General features: G+C 41.9%; 1 protein-coding gene across 1 annotated transcript in view; it reads right to left on the reverse strand.

The window, feature by feature from the left end:
- gphnb (gephyrin b) overlaps window positions 1-23802 on the reverse strand; it is an 86664-nt gene that overhangs the window by 16481 nt on the left and 46381 nt on the right. The gene's annotated exons all lie outside the window — the stretch shown is intronic.

Below are 23802 nucleotides of genomic sequence, written 5' to 3' on the forward strand. Positions count from 1 at the left end.
GTGATAGAAAGAGAGAAAGAAAAAGATAGGGGAGTGTGTGAGAGAGAGAGAGGTTTGGGAGGGAGTGTAGGAGAAGAGGGGATGTAAATTAAGGCCACAATAAGAAAATATATAGTTCAACTAGCAGGCGTTGAAATCACGAATGAAGACCAACAGTTGGAAGCTCGTTATGAGATTCAGATTTGTGTCTTTGGACCCAGGTTGACATCCAAACTTACCATCACGTCTTACAAAGCACTTTACTGTAACACGAGTCACAGAAAAAATGAGCACGGGACAACATATACTGTAGGTACCTCTTACAAAACCAAACTAACCAAAAAACACCAATCACATAAATAACCTAAACCAGAGCCCATTCCTATCTGGTCTGTCATTAACCCCTCGTCCCTTCACTGTAATGCTACTTGGAGGGGTTAAATTCATGGCCTGTTTGAAACGTTTGTGTGACAGTGGGGTATAAACCATAACCATGGCGATGCTGCTTGGTTGGCTTTAACTACTGATGGACAGCGAGTGATACATACACCAACACAGGTAGAAAGAAACACAGGAGCCCACCATGGCCACAAAAAGAAATACACAGAGAAAAGAGCACTAGTCAGAAAGCCGTGGAGCGATGGAGAGACTCGTGGAGATGTGGAGAGAGAGAGATAGAAGAGAAGAAGTGTGGCTGAAGTGAGGATGGAGTGCGCAAAAGCAGAAGTGGAGAAGATGGGAAGAGCGGAAGCAGGCGGTGATGCATTCCCACAAACTCCCTCCTTCTCTAACCTACTACTCCCTTTCGATCCCTCCCTTCTCTTGGAGACCGAAAGAAATACGAGAACAGGTCAACATAAGTGACAAGGATGCAGTACGCACTGATGCATGGGAGTCAGATGGCTGAGCGGTTAGGGAATCGGGCTAGTAATCAGAAGGTCGCTGGTTCGAATCCCGGCTCGAAACCCTCACAAATTACGTTGTGTCCTTGGGCAAGGCACTTCACCCTACTTGCCTTGGGGGGAATGTCCCTGTACTTACTGTAAGTCGCTCTGGATAAGAGTGTCTGCTAAATGACTAAATGTAAATGTAATGTAAATGCACACAACACAAGTAAAAAGCATACACACTCAAAGAACACTTACACGCACACACACACATACACACGTGGCTTACAAAACAGCTTTTTAACTTCATAATACTGAAAAGCATGCACTCAAGAGACACACAGAAAGTCACATTTCACCCGGGCAATATGCTCTCAGACAAAAAAAAGTGGATTACATAAATAGATTTCCTTCAAATCTACTGAACATGGCTAGTCCCCAAGGCCTTATTCTGAATTAGGAAAAAAGTCGACTCCAGGTGAACTGCAACGCTGTTGCTGCTGAGTGGTTGGTGTGTGCAATTCTGAGAGTGCACAGTGCTAGAAAACATGTTAATGTTCTGAATGAAAAGTCTGCATTATGTATAAGTCAGATGAGTATGGTGTGTGTGTGTAGCGTAATCTGAAGTCTGTTTGTGTGTGTGTGTGCACGTGTGTGCGTAAGAGAGTGAGAACACCTCACACGTCCACCTGACAGTCACTGTGGAAATAGCCCAAAGATGGGTTGTCATGGAGAATGGTCAGATCAATGGTGTGGGGGTTGGGTGTGTATGTGTGTGTTGTGGAGGTTGGGGCACGTGTGTGAAATGCAAAGCGTGGATGGGTCAGGGGGAAGGTCTCTGACAACACACATCCGTCCGTGAGCACACAGTCCCCGGAGAGGGGGAAATCAATGGACCAATAGCGAACAAGCTAAAGTAGGTGCTTGCGAGAATGATGGGAGGCGACTGTTTCTGTGTTGAGCTCAGCAGAAAACAAAGGAGGTGTCAAACAATATTATGCAAAGAGAGATATTAGTGCAGAGGCCTCTGGCAGCCTGGAGGGGCGGGGGGGTTCAAACCTGCTACGACCGCCCTGCCCCTTGGGCCAGAGTGATAAAGGACAGGACGAAAACAACGGAGTGATAGTGACAGAGGATGGGACAAAATGCCACTGTGGCACTCCAAAGCAAACCCTCACATCTCCCTTGGGAGGCTTAGGGGAGAGAGACTGAGAAAGACAGAGTAAACGGGGGGGAGAAAAAGAGAGTGAAGGGGGTTGAAGGAGAGTGAAGGGAGGGAGAAGGAGAGAGAGTGAAGGGATGGGGAGAAGGAGAGAGTGAATGGGGGAGAAGGAGACAGTGAAGGGGGGGAGGAGAGAGTGAAGGGGGGAGAAAGGGGGATTAAAGAGGGGGGGGGGGAGGAGAGGGAGAGAAAGAAAGAGTGATGCTCCTGCATTGGCCTCTGTTCCACTCAGGCTCCAGAGAGGAGAAGTACTCCAGGGCTAACCTTCAGCTGTTCACCCAGCTAGATTATATCTGAGTCTTTCTGGAGCACAGACACACTCTGTCATGCATACACACATTAACACACATTCTCATGTATTCACGCACACACACAAACATACACACACACAAATATATACATACACAGACACAAAGACAGGAATGCAAGCAGTGTACACAAAAAAAGCCCGCCTTCCCAACACACACACACACACACACACACATCACATGACTCGATGGGAGATGGATGAGAGAGGCTGATAACTGGAGAGATGCATGTGGAGGGACAGACTGATCTTTATTGCCAGCTCCACATTGGATCTGTGCTACGGCTGTTCATTCTAAGACAATAAGTCAAGATTGTTGCCAAGTGTGATGCTGTACCTCTGTGCTACCCTTGCTGCATTTTAGAGACATAAAACATGAAACTCTTAGCCGTCTTGAAATTATAACACTGACACGTACAAGTGAGTGCTGCTCTCATACATGTAAGCAGGCACGATGCTGGCAGCTACCAGCATGCTCCTCCTATTACTCTACTCTCTCTGTCTCTCCCTGTTGGAAAGTGGAGTTTGCTCCAATGCTACAGCAGGGAAGCTACAGAAAGCAGGCTGAGATAGTGAGCCCTTGGCCTGGCCTAGATGCCTACCTGCCTGCCTGTTAGATGCGCTGGTATGTCCCTGGTGCTATGTGGGTGTTGTGGTGTGGCCAGCATGCCGGTAGAGGGGTTAGAAGGTTAGGGGCTTTACCTGGTCCAAGGTAGAGTACCTTGACTTGAGCGTGATGACCTCATCCAGGTGAGCCCTGAATTCTCTCCGTGAGGCCTGAAGGAAGCCACAGGATAGTCACTCACCTTCACACCACACACACACATCTCATATCACACAGCAAACACGCACAGAATGCATGCAACTACACACCCCACAGTCTTCATAGAACAAGACTACAGAACAGCGTACAGCGGACATTGTACATTTGACACATGTGCACACACACAGACATCAAAGCGACCCTTAAGACTAGGGATGCACCGAATCCAGATTTTTGGGGTTCGGCCGAATACCGAATCCACTGGTTAAGCTTCGGCCGAATTCAAAACCAAATACCTAATCCTACTCCCATCCTCAGTCCATTAACACAGTAAACACATTAATGAAGTAAACAACGTCCACAGCATTGTTTTTTTTTGTTTTTTTACTGTAAAAAAAACAAAACAACGTTATGCCATGAAAACAAGTGGGGAAAACTATTTTGGCAAATACCATATGCCTATGTTTACCCTATCTCAAGATTCCAATCAATATCCAAAATATTAGCCTTTTAGAGTTCTTGGATTTCTTTCGGATGTTTCATACGCAGATATGTTGTGTATTGTTTAGGGTCCTTGCCACCACGAGACAAATCGGCATTGCAAATTAAACATGTGGCTCAACTTGAATCGCCTTCTTTTGACTGAAAGTACTGTCAAACAACACTTTTTCTGCTCACGAGTTCCATTTTCACTTTCTCAGCCTACTGCATTGAACAGACCACCTACGTAAAACCTTCGCGTAATCAACGGCGGCATCATTATGTCGACCAGCATAGCGCGTGTAGTGCAAGGGTTCGGATTGAGTGAAAATAAATTCTAGACCAAATATTGGGCTCTTTGACGGGGTTCGGATTCGGCCGAATACGAAACCGAATCCTGGATTCGGTGCATCCCTACTTAAGACATACACCCACACTAACACACACACCAACACTAACACACACACGCAAACACACACACACACAACTAAGATTCAATCCAGAACTAAACTTGACATACATCATCAGTAAAAAAAAAAAAATTGGAAAAGAAAACCAAGCTGACTGGAAAACACCCACCACAATAAAGAAACAAACATGGATGAGAAAGTATGTTAATGGAACGTTTCCACGTAGTACAGTGTAGACTAAAGAGCATAGGGGGAGATAAGTAAAGGAGTTCAGGAGGGTGAGTGTGTTAGGGTGTGCATCTGTCTAAAGTTGTGAAACATGGGTCCAATGCTATTATGTAGATCCATTTGATTATGGAAATAACTCTTTCTATATTCAAACCTTAAAATGAGGACTTAATAATTAATCATTAAAATAATAATGCCAATATATGCTTCGTATCTTGAAATACGTCTTAAATATGACTCTCAAACTAATTTTAAAGTTTACATTGTCAATATTAACTCAACATATCTCAGTAACATTTCATAATAACTACACATTACAAAATGTCTAAATATTTAATTTCTAAAACATCAATATTATTATTAGAATATTACAAAACGATTTAGATTCATTCATTCATTCACTATTTAGATTCATTCATTCATAAGATTTTCGATAACTTGATTTAATTCTGTATTCAGGACTTGTACCCTACTTTACAATACTTCACCCATAAGATTCAAAAGTTACAACCCAGTAGTAAATTAGGGTTAATGGTTAATAAATCTATTACTGGCCATGCCAACATTTTCGATTCACAAAGTAACTCACATTCGGGCCCTAAATTCCTTGCTCAAAGGAAACAGACACAACAGAGTGAAAACATTTTTTTTTTGTGAAATCATTACTGTATATAGATTCTCGTACTTGAATTGAAATCACACAGGTAGTATTATAAATTTAACAAGTAAATAATAAAGTTAACGTTACTCCAAAGATGACCACAATTTGCAGATAGCCACTTGCTATCATATAGGTCATGTTAAGACATGTTATATACTTACGGCAGAGTAGGGCTAGTTGTGATTGAACTGTAACTTAGGCTGGTAGTTGATTTTAAGGTAGTTATGATTGTATATTAATTTGTAATTAGGTGTGCTTTTCCCACCCCTAAGGATCCGTCAATATTTGGAATACATTGACAATGGAGGTGTCAAAAGGTTCGTCTTGGTAGCATTTGCGTTGCTTGTATTCTTATTTACGTTCTGTTGCACTGTTGCATAGATTTTGCATAGTTGCAACGTTGCATAGATACGACATGCTAGTATACTGTTGCTCGCAAGTATCGTGCCATGGTGCACTAGCAGCATCATACATTTAAGAAATTCAAGACTTTGTACAGTGAGTTATGTCACATTACATAATGCATTTAAACTCAAGCTTGCGTGGTGCGTTGCTGTAACACTGCAGTGCTGTACCAGCAAGAATCCTTGCACGGATAATAAGTATGCATAGCCTACTTGTTTAAATTACCAACATTTTACTTGTACAATTTCTGTAAAAAAAAAAGCACCCATTTGCAACTGACGCAAGCACACCTCACAATGTCCCCAGGATTTCCACCCTCTATAGTTAAGATTGTGATTGGACTCAAATTTGGGTAATTGGATGCTTATATGTAACCATAGACTGGCTTGTTTTCACATAGGGACAGTTAAAACAATCATGAAAAGGGAAAGATATTACACCTGTGGTTTCAAACTGCAGGTTTCAAACTTTATTTCCACCACTGACTTAATGGGCATAAATGACTACAGTTAGCTATGACAATAGCTAACCAATAATGTTAGCTAGCTTGCTGTATATTGCTTAGGGTCTTTAATTAGTGGCAAAGTAGCCAACAAACCATTTACATCCAATGGGCTTGCAACAGCTTTATATTTACAAATGCTAGCAGTGACCCCACTCTCCTCTTAGTATCCATGACGCCATTCAAGGATAAGGTAGTGTTTGGAGTTTGGTCAAGAAAATAACACAATCAATCTTGTTTTGGAACAAAGCTCACTCTGTCCTATGCTGATTACAAGGGTTTTACTTCTTGTTTGTAAGATCAAATACCAGCAAGATTCCTGCAGAAAAAGATTTAACAAAAAATATATACCATGGGATACATTAGTGGTATAGTAAATGCAATGGTGAAATTGAGGTAACAGATGATAAGCTTTATTTGCGATATATGAGTTATAACACAAAATGTCTGCCATGGCTAGACTTTAAGTTGGCTAATAATGGATTTTTATAAATATATTATGAGGCATACATTGTCCTCACATTGAATTGGATCACAAAAGTCTGAACTAGCAATTAGTAAAAGCTTTAAAACTAGCTTTAAAGAAAGCATTAATTACATTATCACTAAGTGTTCATAAAACGATTAACATCTATTCAGTGCAAGTGTTTCTAAAAACATATGTTGTATACATTCAGCAAATGTAAATACTTTGTTCATTACTGTATTAAAGAGAAAGGGTGTCAGCTATTACATTTATTGGAGTAATTATAGATATTAACTTAAATTGGAAACCCCATATATCTCATACTCAGAACAATATTTCCAAATCAATTGCAATATTATGCAAGGTTAAAGATTTATTAAATGAAAAGTCATTATACACTCTGTATTGTTCCCTAGTGCTACCATACATTACTTATTGTGTGGAAGTATACGGAAACACATAAAACAAACAACAATCAAATTGTTATGCTTCAAAAGAAAGCCATACGAATAGTAAAGAAAACTACCTACAGGGAGCCAACAAGCTCCTTTTTTATTGAATTAAAGGCTCTAAAATTTAAATAATTAGTAGAACTAAAAAAATTACTAATCATGTACAAAGCAAAAAAACATCAGTTGCCAGAAAGTATTCAAGGGTTGTTCATGGAAAGAGAATGCCAACATGACTTAAGGGGATCTTGTATAGTCAAAAAGAACCAAGTGAGGACCAATGCTAAATACCATTGTCTTTCCGTTAAAGATGTACATTTTAAGGAACAGCTGTCATGAGGAACTAAAAATATGTGGGACCTTTAGTAAGTTAAAGAAACTATTTAAAAATAATGCAATGAAATTATATGAAACAATTTAAAGAGTGATAGAAGAACAAGCTGTTTTTATGGTTTTGTTTTTTTAAGTTTTTTTGTATTCTGTTCAGATCTGATTGTCAACATAATGATATAAGACAATAATTATTTCTATTTACTTTTAAGATATGAGATGTTATCATAAAGGGTAGGCATTATATTTCAGACTGATGTAAATATGCTTTTGTTTGTTAGCTCAATTGTATGAAACTAAGTTGTTTGTCTGAAATAAACCAACTAACAAGCTACCAACTAACTAGTATTTTTTCGTTTTAACGCCGCCCTCAATTTAACGCTGCGCCCAAAAAATATGAAACCGGTTATTTAATTTAAATAAAACAATTCGCCTTTCATCAACCCCAATTTCGCGTGCTACAGATCTGTTGCTGCTGTTGAGTGCTTTCTGCACAGCTTTCTGTTTGAAACATGAAGTGTAAGTATGTTTTGGCATTCTGCTAACCCTAATACAAATGACACGACAGGCTGCGTGATTCATTTGTCACAATGCCAGCAAATTCATTTTACACTTGGATTTGTGTATGACCTCTTTGTCTATTCTTTGTTTGTCTATGGCCGCACTGCAGCTACAATTCACTAAATCTCTCTTACTTATTAAACGCCACCCTCGAATAAACGACGCCCTTGAATAAACGCTGCCCTTGAATAAACGCTGCACCAAAAATAAACATTGTGTAATAAACACTGCGGCGTTTAATCGACGAAATACAGTAATTTATGCATTATTAATGGTATGTAAATACTTGGGATTCAAAATTACTTATATTCTACTGGTTTGTAACCATTAAAATACTTCATTTCGTAAACAGTATGAAGTATGTATGAAGTCAAAAAATCCGTTTTCAAATACCTATTAAATTAACCTATTAACAAGTGAAAAAGTTATTGGCAGCCGTTCACCATAAAATGGTGTTTATATCTTAGGAATGTTTAATAACGTATTTCACTTTTATACATTTTGAACTGACTTAATATATACTTTACAAATGGTTTTGTGTGCACATAAAGTGTTGAGTGCTGAGAGAGCATGTTTTAATATTAAAGTGTTACTCTTTTCTCTTTTCACAAAATATATAATCTTTGGTTTGGGAGGTGAGTTTCATGCCGCTACAATCTTCCACCTTGAAGATGTACTGTATGTAATTTCCTCCCTAACTCAACCCCCAACTTCATTCCCTACCAATTACAGTTAATCAATAGATTCAAATAGCCTATCGGAAACCTGTCAGCGCTCAACCACATGCCCTTGCTGGGACTCATGTCTTTGTCTTAGACAGGATGAACACATTAGAGCCCAGGGCAGTGTAGGCTACCCAGTACAAAAGAGGACAGTTACCAAGCAGTAGAATACCTCTACGAAGAGATGCTGGTAAGACGCTCACTGAGAAGTACCCCTGTTACCCAGGACCCAGGCACAGGGGTGGGAAATGTTTAGGAGCAAAAGAACTGTGGGTAACCAGTGTGTTAGATGCATGTGGATTATCATTGATCAGACAAGGTAGCCTATGTGTGAAAGAGTGTCAAATAAAAACAATCACAGGGCATTCAACACTCAACTATCTTAAACATTCTAAAGATTTTCTATAAGAGTGTACATTTTTCTTATTTAAACCAAAGACAAAATGTAAACAAAGGATTGTGGGTTTTGTAGTCATCAGGAGGACTGTTGGCACTCTCTGTTCAGTTAGCAGGGCAGCATGCAGGACACAGAGACAGGAGGGTTTAGGGATGGCTGAGAAAGCATGCCAGGCAGTGACGTGACCAGACAGGGGGGAGTGAGAACCCTGGTAGCTGACGCCATGACAGCGGCATGGCCTGGGCCAGGATGTGTCTGTAGGCATGCAGGAGTACCTCAGCAATGCTTAGGGTGGATGAACAGGAGGGGAGTCGCGCCTGGGTGCCACAGGAAGGGAAGGGGAGGGAGCAGAGGAGAAGAAAAGAGAGTTAACAGAGCTGAAGCCAGGCTGAGCGCAGGAACACAGAGACAGACAGACAGTGCCTCCTGGCAGTCCAGACCTCTGTAGGCAGTCTGCTTGTCTGTCCATCTGTCCCAGAGGCATCAAGACAACCAGAGGGCACACACACACATAGAGAGCAGTGCCATGAGTAGGAGCAGGGCATAGGGTTAAGCTGGGACTCTGGGAAGACAATGGGAGACCGTGGTTCACTGGAAAACATGACACTGAGATTATATAATTGTTGACAAATGTTTCTTAGATTCTAGTCAGCCTGACTGAATATGTGTAATTGTGTGTATGTGTGTGCATGTGTGTGCCTTGGGAAGGTTTTAGCCTTTACATAAATACATTAGGTAAATTGAAATACAGTAGCTGACAACCACAATTATGTCTGTTAAAAACATTTAAATACGTAGCCTACAGAATGTCTAATTTATTTATTTATTTATTAGTTTATTTGACAGGGACAATGCAGTTAAACATAGCTACAGAGCAAAGTTGGCAGCTGATGTGATGCACATAGAGATTATAGCAAAAGCTAATATTCAACTCCCGTCCCATTGTCGCAGATATGCAGATAGCAAGATTCAAATTAATCTGTGCCTTAAATAACGGAGTCTTGGGTTTACACACCAAATAAAGTAGCTGTGTACAATGTATAAATTACAGTTCAATTCTTATTTTAAATCAATAGTCATTTCAAATAACACAGGGCAACACTAATCTCATATTATTCAAACACAATTTACAATGGAATTTAGTACAGCAGTATATGTCAGTATTTTAATCCTCACCACAGTACACTAGCCCACAGTCTGCAAACGAACAGGCCAGAGAGCATCTTACCATCCAGATCATGTGATCAGGTTCTACTCTCAAACAGGTGGTTCATGCCAATCCTGGCATCCCACCCCTGGGTCTGTTCCAGTCAACTGACAGTCACATGACCAGAACCTGTGTCTAGTACCAGGCTGGCTACAGATCCCTGCAGACCCCCCTAGGCTGTAGCCGCCCCATAGAGGGGTGGTGTCGACTGTCTTACTGCTGTAACGAGCTTTGGAACACAACGGCGTGGGCGACAGTAGAGTGTCTTGGACGCGCTCTACTGTGAGTCCTGCCGCTGGGTGACTCTCTGAAACTGCAGTCTTATTTTCTTACTTTCTCTCTTCTCTCCACCATTCTTTCTGTCACTCTGTCTCTCTCTCCCTTTCTAATTATTTTACAAATTTGTGCACATACACACAAAACTACACACACACACTTGGAAAAGTCAAGTCTGGACACAGTGCCCATGTCAGAGCCATTTTTATATCATGTGATCTGACCCAAATGGACTACTTGGAACCACAGCCAAACAGATGGAGGGGAGGGTCAAAGGGCAGCTCTTTCACTGATCAAAGCTGCTTTTATCGCATTATCCAATCAGGAGACCGGAGAGCAATCACACAGTCCAATAAGTACCATTCTCTAGCTGCTGCACCCCTATATGAGCCTGAGAAGCAGCATGAGTTATGAGTAAACATTTCAAGATTCACACTCAACCATATAACCATGAAACATTCCTTGGCACAGTCCGCTACACCGAGGTGAAACCTGGGAACCTGGGGTGTGACAGTGAGGTGGTCTACACCACCCCTCCCAGCTCAGGACGCTGGCACACAGCTGAAATATATGGAGGTCCTCTGAAGTGACATTAGTTAGCTGGTGGGTTAACTGACTGAATCATAAAGTGGTGGCTAACTGACCGGCTGGTTGAATGGGTGGTTGGGGAAGCAGCAACAGCAGAAGGAACTGTAAATCCCGGTGAGGCTGCCATATTGCCTGCCTGTCCTCAATTCTCTTTCCTGCCTTTCCTCTGTCTCCCACCCTGCAGAGGCATGACCACCATAGAGCACGTGAGCCTCGGTCACCCTCCTCCTCCTCACCCCCAGCCCCGCAGTCAACCCCCCCTCCCCCCCACACACACACACACACTCCCCTCACTCCTTCAGGCTAGCCTTAATCCTTTTCACACATACACACACATGCACTATACATACCCCTGCACCACACACACAACAAATACAAAACATGACCACCCTCTCTACACACACCACACAAACACACCACACGAAACACAGCCACACACACAAAAAAACACTCACTAAAACAGATAGATACTGTAAATGTAAACATACATGTACAATGTATGTTTACAATGTACAATTCAACATAGTCAAGAACATTCTCAGAATGCAGGAGGAAAGACATTACTTACCATCCTCTGTCTGGAGTCTGAACAGAATGAGCTTCCCAACACATGCACACGAGCACACACAAACACACACACTGACACACACACTTGGTGAACGAGAATGTGTGAGCGACAGAGCGGGCGGAAAGCGAGGGAGAGAAAGAGAGAGATACAAAGAGAGGGAGCGCAACAGACCGAGTGTGCACGAAAGCAAGAGAGTGAGAGGGACAGCACTGAGCAACAGAGAGGGAAAAAGAGAGGGAGAGAAAGAATAAGGAGGAGGAGGGTACATTTGCACATACGGTACTGGGCTGTGCTAAATCATGCATGCATGGATGGGAACTGTGAGTGTGCATGCATGTGAGTGTGCATGGGTGTGTGTGTGTGTGTGTGTGTGTGTGAAGGCACAACTCCCACGTGTCTGCATGTTAGCACAGTGTCCAGGAGCTGATGTTCATCCCCTGTCCTTTTCTCTCTCTTTCCATCCTTCCTTCAATGTCTCTCTCTCTGTCTCTCCCTTTCGGTACTGATTGGAGCAACAGTGAGCAGGGGGAGCAGAATCCATCCTGAAGCTGGGACACAGTCAGGATAACTACTGCACTGACACAGAGAGGGAGACAGACGCACGGACAGTGCAACATCTCCACTGAAGCCCCTGCATGCAGTTAAAACCCCCCCATTCTGATAAACCTCCCCTTCCTTCTCTCTCTCTCACTCTTTTCCTCTTTTCCATCCTCTATCTTCTCATCTCCTGTTTTCTCATCTCCATTCCTTCTCACTCACTTCCCTCTGCCTCACCTCCCTCCTCATTGCTCCCTGCTTCACTCATTCCCACATTCTAAAAAGCTTATCTCTCTCTCTCTCTCTCTCTCTCTCTCACTCTCTCTCTCTCTCTCTCTCTCCTCTCCCTTCTACCTTTCTCTCCTCCCCCTCCTTTCTCTCTCTCCCTACCCCCTACATCTCTCTCCTTCACCCTCCTCTCTCTCTCTCCCTCCCTCCTTCCTCTCTCTCCTCCCCCCTCCTCTCAGTGCATCTCATAAATCGTCCACACCTCCAGCATCAGGAGGAGGAGTCACTTTTACGAGCCTTCCTGAGTTGGTGAAGGACTATCACACAATCACAACCAGTGCTGCTGCCTTGCAGTGGAGGCATGCACAGACAAACACACAAGCACAGATACACACACAAGCATAGACACACACACACACAGACAGACACACAAGCATATGGAAGCCCATATCTATCTCTACCACAAGAGAATAAACCCATTGAAAATGATGACACCCACTGTAAAACAAGGCCAGCCCTGCACACTGCAAGCATCCATGTCCTGCAACCTGAGCGAATAGTGTCTTACTGAGTGTACATCGTGACTGTCTCCTGACTAAGTAAGTGACTTCAACTTGTAGTATTGTGTGGTGTTTTTGCTATATCTTGTGTCTGGGCAGGGCTGATAGACAGCAGTTATCCAGGTTGTTAAGTAAAGTAGCTAGCTAGAGATCGAGTTCAGGGTACTTGCCGCTGCGTGAGACCCTGGCCTTTGTTTACATAATTAGGGTCGTTGTAGAAAGTAGCTAAATAGCCCTGACTTCTGTAACCAGATTCAGAGCGAATACTGTCTTTAATAAGTAAGTGACTTCAACTTGTAGTATTGTGTGGTGTTTTTGCTAAATCTTGTGTCTGGTGGGACACCAGCTCTCCACTGGTGTCCCACAGGGCTCCGTTCTTGGCCCCCTCCTCTTCTCTCTGTACACCACCTCACTTGGACCAATCATCACCTCCCATGGCTTCTCCTACCACTGCTACGCTGACGACACGCAGCTGTACCTGTTGTTCCCCCCGACTGATCCGGGGATCTCAGCTAGGATTGAGGCCTGCCTCACAGACATCTCCGCCTGGATGACCAAGCACCACCTCCAGCTGAACCTCGCCAAAACAGAACTTCTCATCATCCCGGCTAAACTCTCCATCTCTCACGATCTGCCAATAACCTTGGGATCTGCGACGGTGACCCCTTCATCCTCTGCCAGGAACCTTGGGGTTACCATGGATGACGAGCTCTCCCTCACGGCCCACATTGCCGCAGTCTCCCGGTCTTGTAGATTCACCCTCTACAACATTCGGAAGATCAGGAGATACCTGTCTGAGCACTCCACCCAGCTGCTTGTCCAAGCACTTGTCCTCTCCAAGTTGGACTACTGCAACTCGCTGCTCGCCGGTCTCCCATCATGTGCAACCCGCCCTCTTCAGAGGATTCAGAACGCAGCGGCCCGCCTGGTCTACAATCTATCCAGACGCTCCCATGTTACCCCGCTCCTCATTTCTCTCCACTGGCTACCCATCAACGCCCGGATCAGATTCAAGACCCTGGTACTGACCTTCCGAGCAGTGATCGGGACTGCACCCGACTACATCAAGTCTCTCCTGCAACCTTACACCCCCACCTGTCACCTACGGTCTTCCTCAGACAACCGCCTGGTGGTCCCACCGCTCAAGACTGCCCGGTCCCAACACAAGCTCTTCTCCTGCCTGGCCCCCCAATGGTGGAACCAGCTCCCCACCTCCATCAGGGACACTGACTGTCTCCCCACCTTCAAGAAAAGGCTCAAGACGCACTTATTCCGGGAGTACAACGGCACTTAGGAATGCTTGGCTGGACCTGTTGTTAGTTTCCTCCAGGATCACAATGACTCTTATTGAGTGACTTGTTGCTCTTGTAGGTTAGTTATAACGAAGTTAAGTCTTGTACTCGCTGTGAAATATTTTACTATTGATTGTTCTTCTACAGGTACAGTCCCGCACTTTTTTGTGGTTCATGTTGTTTTAATTTGTAACTTGTATAACTGCATGCTCTTATGGGTCTTCCCTTTTGGCACTTGTTTTTTCACAATGTATGCTTCATGTTTTGGCTGCTTGCAATGTTTGGGACTACCTCGTTGTTATGATCAGTGACCTATGCTCTTTTGTAAAGCTCTCTCTTGGAAGTCGCTTTGGATAAAAGCGTCTGCTAAATGCATAAATGTAAATGTAATGTAAACCTGACAAAGAGCAGGAGCAGAGACATACACAAGAACACCAAACCCAGACACAGAAATACACTGAAAAACACCCAGACGCACACCATTGTTATCTCACATGTATATGTATTAGGTATGCTTGCTCTCAGCAACGCACATATTCTGGTTTTCCAAAAGACGGGGGGGGGGGGGGGGGGGGGGCGGGGGGATTAATAGGGTGCAAAACAGTGTTACTATGACTGCAAACTTTAATACAGTGAAAAAGACACTTGATTAGCACAACATACTGTTAATATATACATGTATAAATATATATATTTTTTTATCTTCTTCTGTAAATTTGCATTGTATTTTTTCCACTCAGCTGTCATTTCCTGCTACTGTCAAGAAACCGTTTGATGACAAACAAAACAGTGCTTCGCTTGTTTGCAGAGAGAATTACAGGCAGGAATTTGGCCAATAGTTGGTGCAAGCCTCTTTAAATCGACCAATTGATGTGCGAAATAGCAATACTTAAAGATCCTGTAAAGCAAATTCCATGATTTGCTTCTCAGTACATTATATTCATGTGAAATTAGTCTCTGGAAGCATGTGCAAAGCGCAAAAACTTTGTCACACTGAAATGTGGAGTTAGACCGTTGAACAGTTTATCTTGCATTTTCAGCTCAGGTTTTGTATAGGCGGAGCCAAACCCGACCGGTCTATGTCACAGCGACCGATCTACGTCAGATCACAGACGGTTGTATTCTGTTACTCAGCTGGTATCCTCTATAATTAACACATAAAACACTCAGAGACTGCAGGTATGGCTGTTCTGATATCTGCAATTGATTTAGTTGGTGTTGCTGTTGCTAAATTCAATAAATTCGAGAGGGCGGAGCTTCAGCTCCTTCAGGCAACACGCCCCCCCAGTCTCTTTACAGGAAATAACATGGAGTTGGATAAACTTTTCTTATGGATCTCGCTTTGTGTATAGGCGCACAACCAAGCCAAAACAGGAAAGGGTCTTCTTCAAATGTTGTCACAAAGTTTGAAGTCACAGACTTGGCTTAAGCATAGTAGAACTCCATCAGTAGAACTAAGGCTGTATCCCAAAACCAAAAAAAACAGCTTCCATTGTTAATGTGGCTGGTTTTTAACCTTGATTTATGCATTAATGAAATGCAATCTGAGTAAATGCTTAACAATATTAAAAGAACGGGAAAACAAAGAGGAAGTTTAAGTCATAAGCCTCACTGCCACATAGCCCATCTTTATTTTACCACTGCCTCACTTGTTGGCTGAAGCATACACACACACACATATCCACACATACACACTTTGTCCTTGTCCCCCCCATCCCTCCTCGTCTCTGGTGACAGTCTCAGAGTGTGCCAGAGGAGGTTGGAGCAGAGCAGGGACAGGTCCTCTGAGGCCCATCCAAAACACACATACACAAATCCTGAATGAGGCCCTGCTTGGCAGCCTTAACCAACACAGCCCCCAAGCCCAAAGGACATTACAGCTGTCGCCCCACTGGACATCCTGCTTTATACACTCACCACACACATACACAGCAGACAAAGATGGACTGGGGAGACCAGTCACCCTCAACCCTTCATATGTCTACACGCACTACTGGAGAGTCATATATCCACTGTACAAAGCCACATCTACTGTGGCAGTGACCGCAGCAGATGTACAAGGGTTATGGGATCAATCTAGCTCATATTATGGCTGGCTGCTTCTATACTGAGCCAGGCCCTACTGATACTACACAGCCAGGGATTCATCAGTCATGGTATGCACTCAGACACAATTTATATATTATGTCCAAAGTGCATGTTGTGTTGTCTGTATGTATGTGTTTGTACGTGCGTGGCTTCAGACATGGACCGAATTCCTCCAACAGTGTGACTAGACAGAGAGAGGTCAAACAGATGTGTATTTTGAAAGTCCTTCCAGAATTAATCCTTCTGCATATTCCAGAGTACGAGGAAGTCATTTCCATAAGCCTTGGGCTTGGCTGCAACGCCACACCTTCAGCCATTTATCAAAAAGCTATTGGGAGACTATTAAGTCAGCCAGCCTTCCCGGTCCTAGCCAGCCATGGGCAACAGGCAATACAAAGCTTAGCTTAACCACACAAAGTAATAAATAGGACATTGGGTAAAAACAAGAAACCTTATTGTCTTTGCACATTCTACCTACAAAATAGAATATATATATAATGTGATTACAGAAATACTGTTGGTTCTATTTCAGTCAGAGAAAGTTTTACAGACATTTGGTATGTGACCAAGCTACAGTTATGAAGAGTAGTAATGTGATGAGTAAAGGTCAGGTTACCACATTGTGCACATCTTTAATGAGACAAGTTTATTTCTATGACACGACTAAAAACATCTAGTGTTAGCCAAAGTGCTGTTCTAAGGTAAAATAAGGCACCAAAAGTCACAAATTGTTACCACGATTGTGTGTGGCATTTTCCAACAGAGCTTAGGTTTAGAGGCGAGTTTCAAAATAATTTGTTTTGTATAATAAAACTATATGGCTATATATATGTCTGTTATTTGTAAAACATTTTGTACATCCAATTTCCCTTGAGTCCGGTGCTAACTATAGAGGACACCTTAGAGAAAGACAGAGACACAGATAGCATACAGACACACACACACCTCATTGAGTCAAAACCCACCCCAACTTCCCTGAATATGCTTCATTAATCCAAACCCACCATTATATAACTGAACTACATGCTCACAACCGTGAAAGGTACAACTACTCTAGAATCTTAGTTTCAGCCTCTGTGTGTATGTGTGTTTGCTTCATCATTTGCTTCATGTGTTTGCTCACCATAGTGTTCGAAATCACACCTTGTGCATATATACAGAAATACTTCACACATCAGTACAAAACAAAATTGCGATGTTTGTGTGTGTGTCAAACAAAAAGACAGAATTTTCATCAGTCCATCAAATGGCTGGTTGGATACCTGCGAGAACATGTAATATGAGGAACACATACACAATTGGAGGATTACAAATGGCTGGTTGGATACCTGCGAGAACATGTAATATGAGGAACATATACACAATTGGAGGATTTCATGTAAGCTTCAGTGTCTGGTTGTGTGTGGTGTGTGTCCGTGTACTGCGTGTGTGGGGGCTTGGCAATGGGACACAGCGTTTCCTTGTGTGCGTTTAATTGGAGACAGGGTGTCAGGACTAGCTGCATGCATTCTCTCCAGATTTGACAGGATTAATAAATCCTCCACACCAATCCACTAAAACAACTACCAGGGTCCTGGGGAGAAACACCCGGCAGAGACCACCCACCAAGCCGACGCAACCAGAGGTGTCACTGAAACGCATAATTGAACAACGTGACAATGCCTTAGTTCCAGAAACGTCCGTATGTACATAGTCGGTTCCAAGCCATGTGCTTTCAGGGGATGCTGGGCAGTCTAGTACGAGCTATACTAAAATACACACAACTAAGAGTTTAACTATATCCAGTGCAGCATTGGCACACGTGTGCACCCCCACTTACACTCACATTCACCACACACACACAAATGCTGACTCATGTCGTTGGGGTGTAAGAAGAGCTCCTGACAGCGGAGCTGCAACTGAAAGGGGGGCATTAACAGAAGGCCTTAGTGTGGAGAGAGGTGGAGAGACCTGGCCAGGAGGCAGCACAGAAGCTCCAGGTGGGCTCTTTACTGCTGACCAGATCACCCAGGAAAGGATGGGGGCTAGAACACCAGGAGATCACTACAGATCTGGGCTGACATAGTGAAGCCGTTGGCCTTGTCCACCCAGAACAGAAATGATAATAATGACAGAAGACCAGAAAGAAAGAAACATGAAAAAAAGAATTCTGTGAAAGTTATTGTGTCGGATCTCATGTTAAATAAAAGATTTGGGGGACCTATGTCCATCAGTGGCCCTAAGTATTTCAAAGTGTTTGAGTCTTACGGTGCGTGTCCATGGCAGCGACGCGATTCGCTTGCCATCGCTTACCTTCCCACAGTGCACCATGCTTGGGGGCGTGTCAGACAGATTAATGCAGAGTTGTAGTTCTCTAAAGTCGCTGTTGAAGTTCTTATAACGTCATGGCAAAGTGTGCAGACTTCGGTTTACGTACAACCATTATCAATCAAAATACAATTTTACAACTCAAAACGTGTAAAAAAGTTTTATCACATTACTCGAAGTCTCTGCTAATCTGTCGATACGACAAGGGAGTCCCAACCGGGCTAGCTAGGCAACCCTGCGCCAGGCCTCATTCTTTTTGTCAATGTCTCTGTACAAATACAAAGACTTATCCAAAGAATTTAAAGGCCATATGGCAGGTTAACCACCACTGTTGATTAATGGGTACATAAAGCACTCAAGATATGTATATTATTCAAGAAATCTCCAAATGGTGTCTCAAAATGGTGTTGACATTTTTTGTGTTAGCATTAGCACATTAGCGCAATTCGACGATGACGTCACGTTGGGGAGTCGTGGAGGAAAGTAGCCTCAGTCTAGTACTAGAACTATGGCGACTGACCGGGATGAAGAAGAGGTGGCCAGAACCACTAATGTATATGAGCAGCCAGCCGTCAAAGCCAAATAAATGGATTGTTCATTGTACCGAGGAGAATGAGTGGAGAGTTGATGAAGTATCCTCCTGGTGAGTTGCTATCATTTAGCAACGCAGCAACGACCTCTGGAGCTCATCTACGACCAGTGCACACATACAATTAATTTTTACTGTCAGTGAATAGCACCGAGTGGAAGTCACGTTTTCTTTATATCTAGTGATCATTCAAGGCCTGACATTACTTTTTGAGGCACTACACTAGCCTACATTTACGTTTCACTTTTCCATGCACAAAAGTCACGTCCGGGTAAAGATTGGGCCTTTGACCAACAAAGATGAGCTGTAATATTATACAAATGATAACAATTGAGGTGTTATAAAAAACTGTATTTGTTACATTAAACATTCACGCAATTTCTGCAGAATGAAACTTTCTGTTATGTACTGTATTGCAGCTTTGTCCCAATATCTCTACAGACCGTGCAGCTAATTTGATGCTCAACACTTGAACGGGGGCTTACTTGAAAGAGGAATTATTGGAAATACTGTGACTTGCTAAAGTAGGCAAATAGCTAGTAGTAGAACATACCATTTTATAGTAATTTCAGTCAATCAAAAAGCTGCAAGACCCAGTGAAATGTTATATACAGCTAGCAAACTAACGTTAGCTAGCATCGCTAACAACATTGGCTAACTCAACTTCGGTAGGCTATCCTTAGAATTTGCAAGCTGGCCAGTGCAAGTAACATGCCATTTTATTTTGTTTGAGTTTAAACTTGTCCAGTGGGGCAAGTACATTCTCTTCCACTTGCCCTACAAATCCACGATTTCTTAATGTTTTGTCTGTCGTCTCCCCAACGTGACGTCATGGAATGCATTGGGGGAAGAAAGAAAAATCATTGCAAAAAGTAGCTACTTTTTCGTATTATATTGCGTTTTGTATCACCCAACAACATCAAATACATAGATAACAGTTTAAATGTTTATTACCAACAAGCAAATAGCACAAATTTGTTGGAAAAATTAATCTGCCATATGGACTTTGACGTAAGTTCTTTGACGTATCGTACAGGACTGGATATATACCCTTACAAAAAAGAAGTATATTAAAGTATACTATAAGTATACTAAAATATGGATAGTACACTTTTAGTTCACTTTTGATATACTTTTAAGAAGTATGCTTAGAAAATAGTTTACTTTTAATATACTTTTAAGTATGCTTTGAAAATAATTCACTTTTGATATACTTTTAAGTATGCTTAAAAAATAGTTCACTTTTGATATACTTTTAAGAAGTATGCTTAGAAACAGAAAATGGTATACATTTCTTCTGGAGTAAGATGTACGTTTTCTATTATTATACAGCAAAAGCAGTCAAAATAATTTTTAAGTCCATTACAGGTTACATTTTTTTTGATGCATCTCATTCTAATTATTTATGTCTATAAACATCTATTATGCATTGCACATTGAATATTTTTTTGTTACTGAAGCTGTAACCTTAATTACTGCCAAAACATTCTGAAGCCCTATACTCTTATACTAATAATTATCAATTGGAGTATTAATGGAAAAAAACGAAAAAGCTACTTGAGAATTTGAAGGTTATACTGTCAAACTGACTGAACAACGAAATAACGACGTGAAATAATGAAGATAGTGTGGCTCATTGGCTAGTCAATTCCCATGATGCAAGGCGGTAAATAGTGTAAAAAATTGCTGATAAGTTTGCAGTTTGTTCGAAATACAAATGTAAATTCATGAATTTCGTTTTTAAATGTGTCTGCTTAGAATGTAGTGTTTTGGTGCGTGGCAATTGTCAGTGTTATGCTGGTTTACCATTGTAACCATGAGTTAAATGACTGTTACGTTTCATGAGAAGAGCTGGATTCGTGAATCGTTGATGCCTAAGCAGTAAGAATCTGCAGTGTGACTTTGTGAGGGCCCCCTGTTCTCGCCATGTGATGCAAGATCTGAGGCGTCTGAGGGGCCCCTAAACATTTTTATTTATTAGTAAGTCATAGTAAAATTAGAGTATTCCAAAGTATACTTTGAAGTACTTTAGGAAGTATACTTGATGAACTGAAAGTGCACTACACAGGTTACTTTACAGTATTCAAAAGTAAACCTTAAATTTACACTATAAGTGTACTTTAAAGTGTACTAAATGACCTAAAAAGTGGGCCAATTCAGTTTACTTAGTACAAAAATAGTATATAAATAAGTACACTGCTAGTATACTTTAAGTAACATGATAATAGTATACTTTTTATACTAAGTATACTTACAAAATAAACTTATAGAGAAGTAGTAGAGAAGTTTATAAAGAAGTATACTTCTTTTTTGTAAGGGCAGCCACATAAGCAATTAGTTTTTCCTCCATCTTGAAACTGAAAGCTAGAAATGTTTAACATGGTTGGTACATTACGAGAAACAAGAAAAATGCACAAAAATGCACCAAATGAGTCGAAAGCATGTTGTCGCGTCCTTCGCGTCGCTGCAGTGGACAGGCACCGTAACAGAGAGACTCAGGCAGGCCACCTACACTGGCTAGAACATTTCAGGTCATTTGACCAGAGAACCCTTTTCCATCCCATAGCCTGTTTCCAAGGCAACCCCTTGTTCTATTCCCATGACACCTGCACCGTGTCCTGGAGACACATGGAGACCACAGTGACAGATGAGTTGAGAAGGAAAGAAGGAGAGGGATGACAGTGGGAGGGAGAAGAGAGAGAAAGTCGGTGAAAAGGAAGAGAAAGAGAGAAGGAGAGGGAGAGAGAGAGAGATTGAGGGAGAGAGAGATTGAGGGAGAGGGAGAGAGAGAGATAGAAGATAGATATAAAAGATAGATATAGCTAACGAGAGAAAATGAGTGAGTGGCAGACCAACATTTGAAAGAAAGAAGTGCTGAGGATACGCATACATAGAAAGCGAGAGAGACAGAAGGATGAAAGGGAATACAGAAAGCGTACGTAAAGACCTGCAGGAGGGACTGGAACATGTAACCTGTTGAAGGATATATGTTACATGTGAAGGAACATGTGAATATGTTACATGATGTATGTTACATGTGAAGGGACATGTTCACCTGTTACAGGCTGTATTTTAGGAGATTATGTTTGCACAGGTCAAACTTTAACCACATACACACCCATGTACATATTAACAGACATGTACAAACACACACGCACGCACACATTTTGGCGAAGCCAGTCCCGGGGGTGTATGAGGGGGTTTGGCTGTGTGTGTGTGAATCTACACAGTGTGTATACCTGTGTGTGTGTGTGTAAATCTCCACAATGCGTATACCTGTGTGTGTGTAAATCTACACAGTGTGTATACCTGTGTGTGTGTGTGTAAATCCACACAGTGTGTATACATGTGTGTATGTGTTTAAATCCACACAGTGTGTTTATGTGTGTGTGTGTGTGTGTGTGTGTAAATCCACAGAGCGTGTATACCTGTATGTGTGTGTAAATCCACACTGTGTGTATACCTGTGTGTGTGTGTAAATCCACACAACGTGTATATCTGTGTGTGTGTGTAAATCTACAGTGTGTATACCTGTGTTTACAGCATGTATAAGTGTGTGTGTGTGTGTGTGTGTGTGTGTGTGTGTGTGCATCTACACAGTATGTATACCTGCATGTATACTTGGGTAGGACATTTACATATTTTTTAAGGGGACATTTTTGCCCCCACTGACTGAAATCCAGGGGCATTAAAAAAAATTGGGGGCACTTTTTGAAACTTGTGGAATAACATTCAACCTTTGTTCAAGATTATAAATATACTTATTTAGGCTTACAATATGAGCAATTGTCATCAAATGGCAATAATAAGACTATCAAGCAGTAGACTACAGATTTAAAGTGTTTTCTTAGATTATTTTTTTTTACAAACAAATGTAAACATGAAACAGACAATCATATTCAATTTTATTCTAATTTCTTGGTGGTTATTAATTGTTATTATTAAATTTATCAGTCAACTGCAGTCTCAACTTTACCCAAATAAAAGACTGGTTGTCAACAACAAGATAGCAGTATTTATGAGGATGGGGGAGAAATTCCTCACTGGCTGCACTCTGTCAAACGTTTGCTAAATTAGCTAACTTGCAAGCAAGCCTTTGTGGCTAACTAAAAAACTAGCTAAAGTGAACTAAATAATGTAAAAACAATTATTACTAGTTATCACCGAAAGCAATGGCATGTTGCTTGGTAACCTGTTGACGAAAAGCCACGATTTCTTAATGTTTTCGCTCCCCTTGATGAAGTCAGCAGAATAATCAATCTGTGCTGGATTGACAACGACTTCGGCAACTCGTTGTCCACAAGTTTGACATGCTTTGCAAAAAAATCTGGTATTTTTCCTGCATCGTCTCCCTCCACCCCAAGCCAATCTAGCTTTCGATGGTCGCTGGGTGAGTGAATTTCATCTTTGGAACCTGAGATGGTGACTGTGTTTGCTGATCCTCATTTCTCCTCATACTCGCAGTCACAGGTCTGATTAAGTAGCGTTAATTTTTTTTTTAATATATATTTTTTTAACGTTTGGTTCTTTACGCACACGTAATATCAGTAAAGGCAAAATCAAAAACATTCTATGGCAACTGGACCAGGATACGATGTTTTTGACAAGTTAATAAAATTATCATTATTATTAGAGGAAATTATCGTGGCATTTTTTGCCCCTCTCCTAGTGATATCAGGGGCAAAAATATATATATTTGGGAAAGTTTTGCCCTTTGTCCTCATGTATTTCCGACGCTGATGTATACTGAATGTGCAGTGTATGTGTCTGTGTCTGTGTGTGTGTTTGTGAAC

Source organism: Hypomesus transpacificus, chromosome 6 (assembly GCF_021917145.1).
Source record: "Hypomesus transpacificus isolate Combined female chromosome 6, fHypTra1, whole genome shotgun sequence".
NCBI classification, from domain to species: domain Eukaryota; kingdom Metazoa; phylum Chordata; class Actinopteri; order Osmeriformes; family Osmeridae; genus Hypomesus; species Hypomesus transpacificus.